Here is a 15,969-nt window from a genome sequence, read left to right on the forward strand (position 1 = left end):
TTCTATCCTCAGCCAACTGCATCCAGTTTCTACTTTGTATTCCAATATTTGCGAGATCCATCTTAATATTGTCCTCCTATTTGCGCCTAGGTCTTCCTAATGGACGTTTTTCTATTAGACTTTCAGTTAACAATTTGAAAGCGTTTCTACTTTCATCTATCCTTGACACATGTCCTGCCCACTTGAGGCACCTAGATTTGATGACCCTTACAATATTTGGTAAACGGTATAAACATGCATTTCCTCTATATGAAATTTTTGCCATTCTCCATTACCGTTCCTCTTGGGTTCGAATTTTTGTGTCAGGATTTTATTCTCAAATACTTTCAATCTCCATTTTTCCTTCAGATTAAACAACCATGTTTCGCAACCATATAGCACAATAAATATGATTATCGTTTTATATATTTTGAGCTTCAAATTTCTCGACAGACAGAATTCGCGACGACAAAAGTTTTTTGCACTGAATACTAAACCGAATTCCTTGCATTCAGTCAACATTTGATTAATTTGTGGACATAGTTTTGGTTTGTTAATATTGATCCTAGATATTTGTAAGTATAAACTTTATCAAAATATTATTTGATATTTTTACGCATCCATAATTAGCAGTATTACGATTCCGAAGAACTTCCCATGCGTTTTGTTTTGTCTGTATTTAATTCTAAACCCATGTCCTAAGCTAAGTAAGGAATTCAATATTTTAATTACACAGTACTATAAACAAAAGCATAATTTGTAGTTACAAGTAGAATATTTCATATGTTTTGAAGATAAGAATTGTTTATGTTTTTCCATTTGTATTATCTTGAAAGAAAAACAATGAATTAGCGGAAATAAAGATGCTGTTATTAAATATGAATTATTAAACTCATAATTCGCGTACTTCAATTAAGCAAAGTTGCTAACAAAATAACAAATAAATTTGCTAACACACCGAATTGGTACTGAGTTACACGGAAATCAGCTGTAGGAACGTGTTTGATTATAACTTGTTTCTGGACTGATGTGCAACGGACTGTCAAGAATCGAAATTTTAGTATATCATCTGAGACGATAAGGATCTAAATGTATAATGTAAGTGTATGCAACAGTGCACATTGGTAACACGCAATAATTACCTTATTTTTTCACGCATACGTGATAAAAAAAAAAGTAATCCAATCATTTGGTGGATAGTTGAGCAAATCACAAAATTTCTTCCTTGTAACTTTTGGTATTGTAATGAATTAAATCTATCGTAACGAAGGATGTGTATAAATACTCATGTGGTTTTGCCAGAAAGTACAGTCTTTCGCAGAGGACTATCCAAGTCACAAGTACAACGTACAACATGAGTGCAAGAGCTACTGTAAGTACGAAATATTTTCTGCTTCTAATATCACAAATATTTATGAAATAACACTAGCTTTTTATATTCAGTTTCTTTCCAAAATGTGCAAGTCAGACACTCAGAAATTGTTTCCCGAAAGATGGTTCGCCGTGGTTCATTGGTAAAGCGTTCACCTCTGGTGCGTGGGGTCCATGATTCGATCCACGCTTACGCAAAGTGAGCTTTGTTGTTTTCTCGGGGTTCTCCCGTTTCCTCCCACTTTCTTCATTCCATATTTAATTGATTTCTCATCATTTCTCACACTCTTTAGCCTACACGGCATAACCATAGAACGTAAAACTTAAAGATTTCATTTCATTTCATTTTTGAAATATGGCTAGGCTGTGTTACCTAGTCAAAGAAACAGCATGTGGGAGGCCGAACGAAATAAATATGTCAAGAAGAGTTCAATATTGCCCTCCTCACAGGTGTGGTGGCTAAGCATGTAAACCCTTGGTGAACGAGGCACAAGGTACGATACCCGCTGGAAGATACTCATTTCAGATTTCACTATATATAGTTTTTGACTAAGGATGTACACCAATCAATAAAGGAGATCTCAGTACTCAGTGGTACAGCGGTCACCTCTGGTGCGTGGGGTCCTTAGTTCGACCCAAGGCCGCACCAAGTGAACTTTGTTGTGGACGAACACCATCTGCGTGGGTTTTCTCTGGGTTCACGTTTTTCCTCACACTGTCCTTATTTCACAATTTTCATCCATCTCACCATCACAATCTCCCTTAGCCTTGGTGTATAATGTGGAACGTTAAACTAAAAGAGCAAAGCTAATAGCTATTTAGATCTAATCAAATAACTACTTAACAGTGGCTTGTTTTTCCTCTCTTGTGGAAAACATCCTCGTTTTCTTTTTGGGGGAGAGATATACATGAGTAAAAATGACCAAATTTGACGTTTCATATAATGCAAACCATCTTCGAGTTTGAGAAGTTAAAACCGATCAAATAAAATGTATAATGGATCATCACTTTCGAGGTATTATTTGTGATTTTCATGCTTATTTACTTCATCTTACTAAACAATACAACAACATACATAGTTAAGGGAATGTATGCATTTTATGAGCTCTAACCTCAGCTTTCCCCATATATCAAATCTAGCATCACGAGTGATAAAGAGAAAAAACTAATTTATTTTAGTAATTTGCAGTTAGTAGCGAACTAACGCTATAGCAAATTAAAATAGAAAAAAATAATAGCAGAAAAAAATAGTTTGCAGGATGCCATTCAGGCTTTAATAGAACAATTTACTATGTTCCAAGTAGTTATATCAGTACCACAATAGATGACGCTCATGTAGCAAATATAGCGCCATCTCCTGAGGTTTTAATAATTTATTTTGATGAAATTCTTTAAACACCAATCAGCGATTCGGCTTTCGTTTCTTTGTGCTATTACTTCTGTTAAGTGTTTATGCTATTTTATTAGTGTTTTAATTTTGGTCTACTTAACAGAATAATTAACTTGCTTATATTTGATACGCTAGAGTCCTAGGATTGTTTCAGGAAAACATTAACGTCTTTGTTAGGGCACAGCATGTAAATATAAGGGGAAAACTATATATAATATAACGTTTTTAATGCCATATATATTGGTTACTTAAATTACTAAACAATATGAAAAGTTGTCAATGGTTTCTGTTCTGCGAAAAAAAAAAGTCTTAAAATTAACAAATTTACTCCTATCTGTTGAAATTGCGTAATAATATAGTTCGGAAATTAGGAAACTTATTTTAAAATTGGCAGCATTAACAACATCCCCTATATCTCTTAGCCTATGTGCATAATCGTACGACGTTCAACTTAAAAAAAAAATCTTGAACTATTCTACACACTGAATTCATTTCATTGTCTTACTTGCAATTTTATTTCTAGTTTGTTATATCATTGTTAAGCTAATTTCATTATTTGGTAGCTAACAATGAAATTTCGTTAGGGATTTTAGGAAATGGGCTATGCAATAAATTTGGAAGCCCTCAATCGTAACATACATACTTTTCAATTTCAGCTCAAAATAGGTTAATTTAACAAATTTTTCACAATTCATTAAATGTTAGATTCAACATATTCTACTAGAACCGTCCATTCCCATATACTTCTTTATGTTAAAAAATATTTTCTCAAAAACGACATTTATTTTTAGTCTAGGTTTGACAAAATTCTGTTGAAATAATCTCGAGTAGAACCCGTTTGATATTTTAACCAAATCTGATTAATTCATATTACAACAACAATTTTTTTTATGGTTTTGGTGTATTTTCATGACACCAAATACGCATTTTTTCATAGTCACCAAAAGAAACAGATTCTTCGCAGTACAGAAAACCAATGATAACATTTCATGATGTGAAACAACTGAACATTTTTAAAAGAGATTCGAATTAAAGTAATATATTATAACAAAATATTGTCGACAAAAATGAAGCTTTCTTAGTTACGTTTTGAAACTATTATTTTAGAATTGTGTTTTTTTGTTGTTGTTGTTGTTGTGTTCACGCAGAGTTAAAGATTTTGTTTTTTTGTTTTACTTTTTAATGAAACGTTTAAGGTGGGTAGGGCATGCAGATTGTATACAAAACAAATAATTGGGAAACCTGGATAGACAAATGAGAGATGATGATAAATCTGTGACAGAGGGTAATCAGTATGAACTACTAGAATTAATTGTCACTTGTTCCTAAAGCACAACAAACGTGCACAAACAGTTTTGAATTAGGTATATAGTAAATGTGGGAAATTCATTTTATCATAAGAATATTGAGGTTAAGTCCGTTGGTATGGGAGACCATAAATTCATAGAAATTGCAATGTTACTAAACAAACTTCATGACTTAAAAAAATTACAGAACATTTTAACATGCGAACTCATAGAGAAGGATTATGCACTCTTGCGTTACAACTTTACTAACTACACGCAGCTGGAAAACCTAGGTATGATCTTCAACACAGTTTAATTGAACTTGATGCTCACATGTGATAGGGATTTATCGTTGTTTTTAAAATTTTAGGCATATTATGGAAATCATTGCACTTCCATGTTTTGTTGATGTATCGTGTCGAGATAAGACCAGAAAAATGCTAAACTAAAGAGCATATATTTCGGTTTCAACATAACAATTTGAAGTGAAAACGATGTTTAATGGATATTTTCTTCTTTTCTCTTTCTAGTTGCTGTGCCTCATCGTACTTGGAGTCCTGGCGATTGTTCTTCAGGCTGGCCATCATGAGTACCAGTAAGTAAAGCAAGCAGACATTGCTTTTAAAACAATGTAGTTCTTATCTGTTCACATTAGTCGTGATATATTCACTGAAATCAAATATGATTCTAACAAACAAGAAATAAATTACGCATAATGACCAGAACTGCATTGTAACTTCTTCAAAACACGCCAAATCGTAAGAAAGCTACAAGAATAGTAGTTTGTGTTATTACATTATTTATTTCAGTGTTCTACTAGTTGTAATTTATTATGTACTAGCCTCTACTGCTATTTAAATCATAATTATTGACAAAATTCAGAAATATAAGCGAATTTTTGTTATATAAAACACTGTTCACTAGCCACACCAATCATAATGTTCACATATATCTCTAACATTTTCAGAAAATGCTTCACTGTTAAGACAAATCAAACAATAGGAACAATCTGGGAGTTAACAATACGCAGGGTGTTTCAAAACAACACCGGCAATGTTTAGGAGGTGATTCCTGACACCAGGATCAGACAAAAAGTATAGACCAACCTGGGTTCACAAATGTTTCTTTTCGGAGTTACAGACTGCAAAAACATGAAAAACCAACTTTAAAGCTCCACAGCTCCAAAACGATGGAACCTACCGTAGTCGGTTCAAGACTTATCTTAGGAGCTAATATATGTCCTATCCAAAAATTCATGTTTCAGAATCTTAAGGTACTCACGCAACAAATTTTATGGAGGGATTTTGGCTATGGGCATATAATTTGAAATACTCACAAACTACCTCTTTAAAATTTATTGTGGAAGTACTGCAGGACTCTGAAACTTGGATATTTGGATAGGGCACACACTAGTTCCTAAGTGAAATCTTGACCCAACTACGGTATGTCCCATAGTTTTGGAGCTATGGACCTTTAAATTTATTTTTTTCATGTTTTTGGCAGAATATAACCCCGAAAGGATGCATTTGTGCACCATGGTTAGCCTATACTTTTTGTTATATCTTGGTGTCAGGAATCCCCTCCCAAATGTTGTCGGCGTTGTTTTGAAACACGCTGTATATTTCTGACATGCAGCACATCAATCTAGAAGAACGGGCATCAGATTTGGCAACAAATGATACAATTTTAGCTCCTAAAAATTTGGTTTTGCTCGACTTTTCCATAAATTACCCGTAAGAATTTATTATTAAGGATGATATGTTGTTTGCCTCCAGTCGTAAATCAATTGGTATATATACGAGGTCATCCAAAAAATAGAGATCGTTTAGTTATACAAAATAAAAAACAAAATTTGTAGGAAAAAACGGTTCTGTTACATACCTGAAGCTTCCCTTGCTTCTCTACGTAATCATCACCTTCATTTAAATATTTGTTCTGTTCATGAGCTTCAGCATTAATATATTATACTCTTCTGCGGCCACTTCATTATGTCAGGTAGCCACTGCCTTTCTTGATCGAATTGTAACTAGTGATGGGACCTAGGTGTCTCACATTACTCTCAGAGACTAGGTGCCAATCATTTGAGTGGCACCATCCCTCATCCCTCAAAAAAAAAAAAAAAAAAAAAAAAAGTGAAAATTCAAACAGACTCTCTCACACGAAAGGTTATGGAAACTGTTTTTTGGGATCGTAAAGATGTTATTTCGGTGCGTTTGATGCCAAAAGACACTGTGGTCAATGAAAATCGTTATTTCGATTTCCATCTTTTCTCCACGCTGAAAGAGTTTCTGCGAGGAAAACGTTTTGGAAGTGATAAAGAGTTGGGGAATGTGGTGATCACCTGGCTTAAGGTTAGTGTAAAGGGACAAGTTTTGCCGATAGATGTCACTACAATCTTCGTATCTCTCCCATGTATTTTTTACCTTTCACGAAAATTTACAATTTCTTTTACAAATTTCAACCTAGAGAGTCCAAATTTTTAGAGAAGGAACTTCATAACCTATCAAAAGGAACAATCCGTGCCGATTTTTTATTTATAATTTTCTTTATTGTTGAAACAGTTCCATTGTTAAAGATTTAGATAACCATTTCAACAATCAAGCAATTTCAACAATGAACACAATTCTAAATAAAAAATCGGCACGGATTATTGCCTTTGATAGATTATGAAGTTCCTTTTCTAAAAATTTGAAGTCTCTAGGTTGAAATTTGTAAGAGAAATCGTGAATTTTCGTGAAAGATAAAAAAAAATATATTGGAGAGATACGAAGACTGTAGTGCAATCTATCGGCAAAACTTGTCCATTTAAACCAACCTTAATGAACTGGCGGCAGAAGGGCATAACATTGAAATTTTGAAGCTCGTTGAACAGATGCAACAAATGTCTAAATGTAGGAGGGGATTACGTAGAGAAGCGAAGGATGCTTCAGGTGTGCAACATAATTGTTTTTCTTTTCAATAAATGTTTTGCTTTTCATTTTGCATAACTAAACAGTCTTTACTTTCTGGGTGACCCTCGTATCTCATCTTGCACAATGTTTTGTTCCAACAGAAATTTAAAATTTAAGAGTTAATGATAATTTTGAGATTTATCTGGTATCCTAAACTAATGTCCTGCCATCTAGATAGAGTCGTAATAAAGAGGTTGATGAAGGTATCATTTAATATCCATATCATTTTAGTAGGTATCGTGCAGTATATGATTTTTACGTTTACAAAAATATGTTTTTTCTCGACTTTTCAAAAACTACGCATAAGTTTTCTACACTAGCATGTACCATTTTGTTTAGCTCAATTATATTTATCGATTTTAATATATCGGATGTTCTAAACATTGCGCCCACGAACTACAGAACACTGTTCTACAAGTCAAAATAAAGCGAACAATTATAATCATATACCTATCAGGTCCTCGTCTGGAAATGCGAATTACACTATGTGGCAACGTCGCAGATAAAGAACCATAGATTAGATCTACCAATCCATCAAACAGTTGCATTGATTATTTTGAGATGACAGTTAAAGTTGATAGAGGATGACACTAGCACCATCTATTTGCGTAACAATCGATGTAACTGCTTGATGGATTCGTAGAGCAATACTTATAGTTCCAAGTTAATCTGCGACGTTGCCACATAGTGAAATTTTTATTCCGTATAGCTCCTGAAGGATGCCCTGGAGGGTATGCCATTACATAGAATTTTCACTTTATTTTGACCTGAACACTAGCGCTTTGTTGTTTGTGGGCGCAATTTTTAGAACACCCTGATATATATATCGTTATATATATATATATAGCGTTAAATACTAATAATGTTTTACAATTTTCGCGAAAAATTTACTTCTCTTCGTTGTCAGGTAATTAAGAATTTTACAAAACAACATCATGCCTTCTTCCTAATTAAAATCTTTAAGTCCTACTGAAAGCAGAAAGGAATTGAGAAATAATGTCATCATTAATATCCTATAAATAAAAATGTTACATATTCGTGTCTAGTCCAAAAGAAATTCGACAAGAACATGAACAACCAATCGACCTCCCCGCTGATCTAGTAGCTAGCGCTCGCGCCTTTCGTCCACGTGACCTCAAATTCGAATATCAGTGGAGGATTTTACTGGATTGGATTTTACTGGAGGATTTTACTGTTTGGATTTTACTGTAGGTATACGTATCACACAGTATTTGTTCTGAAAAGGAACACTAAACTTCAACCAACAAAAATAACAAACAATCAATCCATTGATTTGAAGCTGAACATAATACATTGGAATTAGACAAACTTGGAGGGTTTAATGTGGAATATCATTAACAAAATTGTATAACATAAACACAATTGTAACTAGTTCTTGAAAATCCATGATTCAACTTGTTTCATATGATATTTTCACGCATCTAAGAAAGAAGTTGATATGGTTAGGATTAGAATTTAGGATTTAGGATTTCTGGTCTTTTACGCATCTATGGTCATGTTGGCCGGCCACGTATGAAAGATGATGTCCCTTGAAAATCGGATGAAAGAGAAGGAAAAAATATTGGGGAAGGAAGGAACCTGTATGTTAGGTACCATCCTGCCATTTGCCTGGTGTGAATGAGGAAAATCTCACTAGAATGGCTGGTTAGAAAAAGCTTTTTCACTTTTCCCATTAAGTGTTTCCACCCGGAACCGAACCCTGGGCCGCTCACACCACAGGCGAGAACGTTAGCGACTGCGTTACGCGGGTCACATTGGATATTGTGGTGCCATGCGATGTCTTCATACAAACAGTTTCAACGTAAGAACACAACAAAGCAGATACTGCCATTCCATAAATTCATAGTTTTCTCTCCATAAAACTTTATCTTTTAAAATCATTAACAATCTTTCACGCATATCCTGTAGAATTGTTAATAACCAAGAACGTTAACAGCAAAGGAAATGAGATGGAAGTTCTATCAGGATCTACATTTGTAGACAGCATTCTGACATTCCTCTCATGGGACTAAATAAAATTCTTGCAACAACTTTAGCTACAACTGACTCCCAACGAATTCGAAACCAGAACCCCTTAAATGCGAAGCAATGATGTGTAGTTCTAGCTAGGCCTACCTAGATTACAAAAAAAAAAAAAAAAATAAAATAAAAAAAAATGTAACTATATTAGTTGCAAGAAACAAAATCAAGTGATGAACAAGTAATGCTTGTAAGAAGAAACAAAATGTTTTAAGGCTTAGAGAATGAGTCTTGAACACAATAACCTCTTTCCAGAACAATTCTACACAAATATCAGTTAAAATATTTACATTAAACCTGTAAATTCGGAAAAGGCAAAGTTGAAGCAAAACGCGTAAACTTCGTTCAACATATTTTCCAATATCTGCTATGAAAAAGGACTGTTTTCCCAATTCCCAGAAATTATACAACACCAACATGCATATATATATATATATATATATATATATATATATATATATATATATATATATATATATATATACAGGACTGGGTTCTTAATGTTTAAAGACTCCTGCCAAATGTGTTTAGTGGTGGACAAACACTATGTGCGTGTTTTTTTAGAAGTTCTCCCATTTCCTCCCACCTTCGTCATTCCATCATCGTCATCCATCTAATCACCACCGTCTCCCTTGGCTTCGGATGTATAATTGTGGGACGTTAAACTTCAAACAAGAATAATGTTTAGAGGTTTCTTATTTCAAAATGAGAAAAAAAGTTTTCGGGGAGTATCCCTCCATATCATGCTTAACTCGGCCGTATATATAATGAAAAAAAAAATGGTTAATATAAGTTAAATTGTTTTGGAGAAGATGAACGTATAAAATACACGTTAGGGGAATCTTATTCAGACCAGATAGCAAAGATTAGAGCATTTTTGCAAAGCGGCATACATGTTATTTTCCAATGGTGTGAATCAAATAAGTTGCAGTTAAATATTTAAAAGTGAAAAGTAGTATTATACACCAGGAAAATGAACTATGTGCGCAATGTGTATACTATTAATCAAACGCCAACTGAGAGATTGGATTATGTTACTGATCTTGGAGTCACTCTGCAGTCAAATCTATTAATTAATATTCATGTCAACAGACTAGTTGGTGAGGTCTTTACGAACCTTGGCTTTGTAATAAGATTAGGAAGTAATTTTTCTAACAGTAATGTTCTCAATACACTATGCATTGCTTATGCAAAATCTAAGGTGGAATATGCAGCGATAATACGGGGTTCCGATATTACGAAGTACATAAACAAAATTGAAACTATTCAAATCAAATTCGTGCGTTTTTTGACATATAAAGAAACATGGATATATCTAAAATTTGAGAAGTAAGAAGATCAAAGCAAATATACATTACAATCACCTGAAAACAAGAGAACTCATTTCATTTTGTCTTTCTTACATAAAATAATTCATTGTAAAATGGATTCAGAATATTTGTTACCAGAAATCAAACTTCGCGTCGCACATAGAGCAACGAGACCCCCCCATAATGCCATATTTCATCTCTCAGCGCAAAGGACTAGTGCATTGGATGTATCGCGAAAAATGTGTTTATTATATACTAAGATATATATATATATATATATATATATATATATATATATATATATATATATATATATATATATATATATATATACTGATACCCAGACGTTTTAGACATTTTAGTCATAAACAAAATTTTATTACAAATAAATGAGCTGTATATCGTGTTTAAAGTGTAAAACATGTATTTTGCTATCCTATTATTATGTTATTATATGTGCATTTTAAAGTGTATTATCACATAATGATGGAAAACTGTAATTAGGTATTTGCCTATTGTTTTCCGAAATAAATAAATAACATACTGTAATATAATTATTTTTAAATTGTGTAAAACTAGTTCTCAATTCCTCATCACCTCTATTATGTTAATAATGAATTCTGAAACAACCACAGTTGAACACAAAACGTATTAATTGTTGTTTTCTAATTATTAAGATGTTTGTCTTACGTATTTTTTTTCTTTTCCAGTACGAAGCATATACATCACCATCCTAAACACTATTACCATGAACATCCTTATCATCATCATCATGAACATAAGCACCACCACAAGCATATTGAATCTCATCACCACATTCATCATAAGAAACATGATACCCACGAACATCATAAGGAGCAGCACAAGGGATGGTGAGGCTTCGAAGAAAATTGTTTCGTCTTCTTGATTCCACCAGTGGAAGAATGTTTTGTACGAAAGCAATCAGGTTCGTAACAACTAAGTTAGACTCAATTAATAATGATGAATTTTTAGTACTCGTGTTATACATTATAATTCTTTGTGTACTAGAACCAAGAAAATGAAATTACCAAGTTGTGAGATGTGCATCAAAGAAAAGTCGCAAAGAAAAATAATGATATTGTTGGGATAATGACTGGCGGTTGATGGCATGATACGAACTGGGCGATCCCTGTGTTAGGTGGTAGTAAAATGTAATGGTGTACGGAACAAAGGTGTTTGTATTGGGGTGACAAATTCCTTTAACCTTTAAACTCCCATGCAACTACTTAAGACTTTCAACTTCAATAACTCAACCCCCTAACTAAGGTAGCAAGATAATTTTGGTATCAATATGTTTCTGAAGGATGAAGCTTTCCGCCGATATGCATTTTATGTATGTAGAGTGTAACACAGCGGAGGGAAAGGGTAAAGTTTGTGGTTTTCTTTGTATCAGTTTTTATTTTCTGGGGCCATTCCCTCTTGGGGATACACTAATAAAAATAGGTATGTGAAACAATGAAGTAATACCCAGTATGGGTACTTGTTACTTATATGGAGGAAGATGGGGTAAAGATAGGCAATTGACGTAAATAACACTTATTTTCAGGACGGTTCTATATAAGACAATATATCTTTTCAATAAACTTGTCTAGAAACATAATTCTTGTTTCTGTACATGATGTGTGAAGCAAAAATTATGTGCATATGACGTAGTACTATGGGGGAGGGGCGAATGTCAAATTCAATTAATTTTTATTCTACGCATAATTCAAATTACCATAAGCTATGGAAGATTCGCAAGATATTTAATTTGTTCAATGTTTCATTCAAGAAAGTTTTCAATCGAACTGAAAAATGTTTCCCTGTGTGATTGCAAGGAGTTACCAGGGCCTCAAATTCTATTTCTCTTTCTACGAATTTTTTAGGACTTTTTGTTTATTCTGCTTCTCCTTCTAGGAATAGGGGTGGAAATTGCACAAATGTTACCTCTTTGAAATTTGCGTTCCATAAGCTTTCCAACGATGTATTAGTTATGACTCTTTGGAAATTAGTGGGGTCACCAGGACCTCCAAGATGAGTCGACAATTTCGTTGAAATCCCTGGCCACAGCATTTTTGTGGAAATGTGGCAGTAAGATGGTATCAGCAAAGCATAAGGTTGCAAATTTGCTGAATAAGCTAGAAAGGATATGCAACTCTTGCAAAAATCAACCATCGCATTCAGCTCGCATCGCAGGAAAGTACAAAAATTTTGCAGCTTCTTCCTTGGTATCGATATGCTTGTCAGAAAAAAAACCTGTATGTATAGGCCTGATCAACAACTAAGACATGCATATCATAATCTAAAGAAATTTCTTTTGAAATATTTAGATTTTGGGGGGATCTATTACACAAAGAATCATCCATTATTTGTGTATGATTATGTAGATATGATTTTTTTTTTTTTAATTTTCACTTGGCGAAACTGAACCCACTCTGTACATATTTAATTCTGAGAAGAAAAATTATTGTCAAAGCAACGAGTTAGTGACCGCTTTCTTTTGTAGCTTGCTAGATGCGGTCATCATAGTGAAACTAGTGAAATATGGAGACTCCAAACTGCGTTAAATGTTTTTTTTAATGTTTTACGAATTCAGACTGGGAACAAACGCTAATGAAAGTACAAAAAAATTCCATGTTACTTGGTAGACAAGTGGTAAATGAGCGGACAGTACAATGGTAGTACAACAAATATAAGAACAATGATAGACCCGTCCAGGTCATACTATGTACGAAAAGTACACAAAACGTTACACAACGAGACACCCAAAACTACTCTTGTGAACTCATGTGTGTATGTGTAATTCAGATGACACTATGAACTTAACAGATAAATCTTACATGAGTTGACTGCTACTGAAAAAGCGATATGAGCAAATACTTATTTTTGTTCGTTGTCTTATAAAGGAAAAGATTCATATCTGGATATAATTCTGCTATGATGGAAGTGGGTTCCTGGCGATACTCATTAGATAGCAGTACTCGAAATCGCTCCCAAACAAGGAAAACATTAGGAACATCAACACAGTGTTTATTCTCAATGTTTGATAAATTCTTTTGCGGGCAACTGCTCTCATGTTGATAGGAAATCAATGAACATACACTGAGAAAAAAAATGTAGGTGGCGTACTTAAAAAGATAGGCTACATGCGTAATTCCTGTAGCTTTTAAACTTAACGTACAGCAGGTGTATAACTGAAAACGCATGTTTTATAATACTTTCTGTATAAGTGTTCCATCTATACCTACTTTCCGTATGAAACAATGTAGGCGGTTAGGATCTCACATACAGATGGACGTATATAACATATAGCTGAGAAAGGTAACATAAGTATATGCATGTGATATACGGAAAACTGTTAGATGTCAGACATCCTGCAACGTCATGATGTAACATCTAAGAGCAATGCCTATGCAGCATACGGATAACGTATGCTCCGTACTGATTTCTATAGTAAGCAAGAGGATACCGTATATTTGTACAATATACCGCTGTCCGGAGAACGGATTTTTCTCTGTTTAGGTCTATATATTCAAGCCATGGGCATGATTTAGAGTGCATGTTAATGTAATAGGTATAACAGGTTCTGTAGTTCATAAGCTTGGTGTTGCATAACGACGAAGAACACACAATCTCGAACTCAAACTAATGCTCTTCTTCCATCCTGGAGATGCAAATAGTGTTCGTGCTCTTTCCTTTAAGTTTAACCAAGATATGCGAATTTTTATGCACACATCTTCCTTTAAAGTTTCATTTAGATAAATATTGCACATTTACTAGCCAGGAGGCCGCAGTGCACGTAATTTGTTTCTGATAATTTATTCTGAAAGCTTTTCTAGTCACTACTCGTTGTTGCAAACAAGATCTTTCTTATGCTAACTGCGAAAACAGACTACAAGGAGAAGTAGCCTCTCTCACTTCATGTGACCAGGGGTAAAAGTGAGGGGGAACTCGGGGGGACGTCATCAAACTTCCAGAAAATATCTGTGGCGTCCCCCCACTTTCTAAAACAATTACAATGGCAAAGATAGGCACGGGGGGACAGCGTGACGTCATGCGTTCCCCTACTTTTCAGATCCACTTTTACCCCCTGCATGTGACGTAAAACGTATTTTCTTAGCCTATAGACAACAAGAATGAATGTGTGCAATACGAGCACACACAACAATTTCCCAACACTGAAGTCGAGCACTGAACAAAATATATAAATGTGGTAAATCAAAGCCGGGGTGGTCCACTCTGTATGATGAGCATAACTTCTGTATGAAAACTTTAACTTCACTCGTTATCTTTACCACTACTAACATAAAATTATTCGAGTAATGTCTGTCCCGTAACAAAGCACAAGGTAATAAGACGCCGCATTGATATGTTCAATTAATGAATGGTAGTCCCAGAATTTTAACACAGAGTAAAATTTGTTTCAAGAGATTAAGATTGTGGAATTCTTACTAGTATACGCAACATGTATGCAATCAGAATTCATTGCTTAGCTTTGGTACACTTTAGACATAAGCGAAGTTGCCTCTCTTTAAATACAGTTTATAAAATTAACTATGTGAACAAACAATCTAATGAAGAAATATCTTGATTCAACTTGTCACTTCAAACATCCATACAAGAAAAAAAGAAAAATACACAGAGTAGAATATATGATGGTATAGCATGTCACCCTAATGGTTTAAGAGCGAGCAATTATTGACTGGATTGCTATAAATTTTATCTGAAAGAAATAATTAAATTTGTTGAATACTCATTTTTCGATGTGAGGATTTTTTGAAATCTCTTTTAGGAGCGATATTTCAGACAAGCCTTGTCATATATGAATGTGTTAACTTTCATAATATGTAGTGCAAATAGGTATTGAAAATTTTAATGTTATATTTCTTATTTTAAAGAAACTTAAATAATCAACAGTGTATTTTACAGAAATAGCTTAATTTCAATAGAGTACAAACGATTTTAATAATTAATTTGTAATTTAATTTGTTTATTCTTTTCAGGTGTCTCAAACACATCACTGCAATTTGACTGTACCTCCTTTTATACCTTCATAGTTTAATCTTGTAAAATCACAAAAAAAAATAAACTCTTTTTTTCTAATTTTCTTAATATGTGGTTAAATGTTTTTAGAAAATTTAACCTATTCCTAAAGTTTATTAGTGTATGCTGCTACAAACGCATTTTAAGAAGGGGAGTAGGATTAGCAATTAGTTTTCTGGGGTCTCGGTGTCAATGGCCATGTTAGCTCCTCACGAAGGAGGGATGACGTCCCTCCGTGATCACACTATCCGAGGAAAGGGAAGGAAGAAAGGATTGGGGAAGGAAAGAAGCAGTCTGGGATCATTATGTTAGGTACCATCCCGCCATTCGCCTGGAGTGAATGAGGAAAATCCAGGAAAACCTCTCTCAGGATGGCAGACCTGAGAAAAGCTTCCACTCTTTCTCGGCCAAGTGTGCCCACCAGAAACAGAGCCCGGAATCTCTCGCAATAAAGGCGAGAGCGTTAGCTACTACGCTACACGCAGCGAGTGATTCGAAAGAAAGTCACGACGGCTGGCAAACTAGAATTAATGGCTGAGTAGTAGTATCATACCATAAGCAAGTGATGACTTCACAGAACCCTTCCCTAACTGATACAT

At 34.2% G+C, this 15,969-nt stretch overlaps 1 long non-coding RNA gene across 1 annotated transcript; it reads left to right on the plus strand.

The window, feature by feature from the left end:
• Positions 1-1,237: 1,237 nt before the first annotated feature.
• Positions 1,238-15,435, plus strand: LOC145673863 (uncharacterized). Its single transcript, XR_014128832.1, has 4 exons — positions 1,238-1,351; positions 4,557-4,621; positions 11,038-11,273; positions 15,331-15,435. It is a non-coding gene; the product is annotated as an uncharacterized LOC145673863 (long non-coding RNA).
• Positions 15,436-15,969: the final 534 nt, after the last annotated feature.

This window comes from Thermobia domestica, chromosome 17 (assembly GCF_964235325.1).
Source record: "Thermobia domestica chromosome 17, izTheDome1.hap1.1, whole genome shotgun sequence".
Classification (NCBI taxonomy): Eukaryota; Metazoa; Arthropoda; class Insecta; order Zygentoma; family Lepismatidae; genus Thermobia; species Thermobia domestica.